Source organism: Aptenodytes forsteri, unplaced genomic scaffold, assembly GCF_000699145.1.
Source record: "Aptenodytes forsteri isolate BGI_AS27 unplaced genomic scaffold, ASM69914v1 Scaffold54, whole genome shotgun sequence".
Taxonomy (NCBI): Eukaryota; Metazoa; Chordata; class Aves; order Sphenisciformes; family Spheniscidae; genus Aptenodytes; species Aptenodytes forsteri.
The window spans coordinates 9,436,933-9,437,306 of NW_008796044.1; positions in this window are offsets into that span (position 1 = coordinate 9,436,933).

Genomic DNA, 374 nt, shown 5'->3' on the forward strand with positions numbered 1-374 from the left:
CCTGCTACAGGGCTGCCCCACAGGGCTGGGGAGGGTTTGGGGCCGGTTGGGTGACACCAGCCTGTGTCCCCCCACTGTGCTGGGGTGCCTGCCTGCAGCTAGCTCTGCGCAGCATGGCTGGAGCATGACGCACCCTTGACATGGGGCGTAGGCACTGAGCTGGGGGTTCCTGTGGCCGGGGGACACACATCACTCCCAGCTCCAGGGACACTGGTCCCAGCGAGTGGAGAGAAGGGCTCGGGCTGCCCCGCACCCCTGCTGTGCCCTGCAGCCCCCCTTGGCCCCCAGGCCTGGCTCGCTCTCACCCCACGCTGCACCCAGCTCCCCACTGGCAGGTGGGGGGTGCCAAGCCCCCCAGTCTCTCAGCCTGGTGC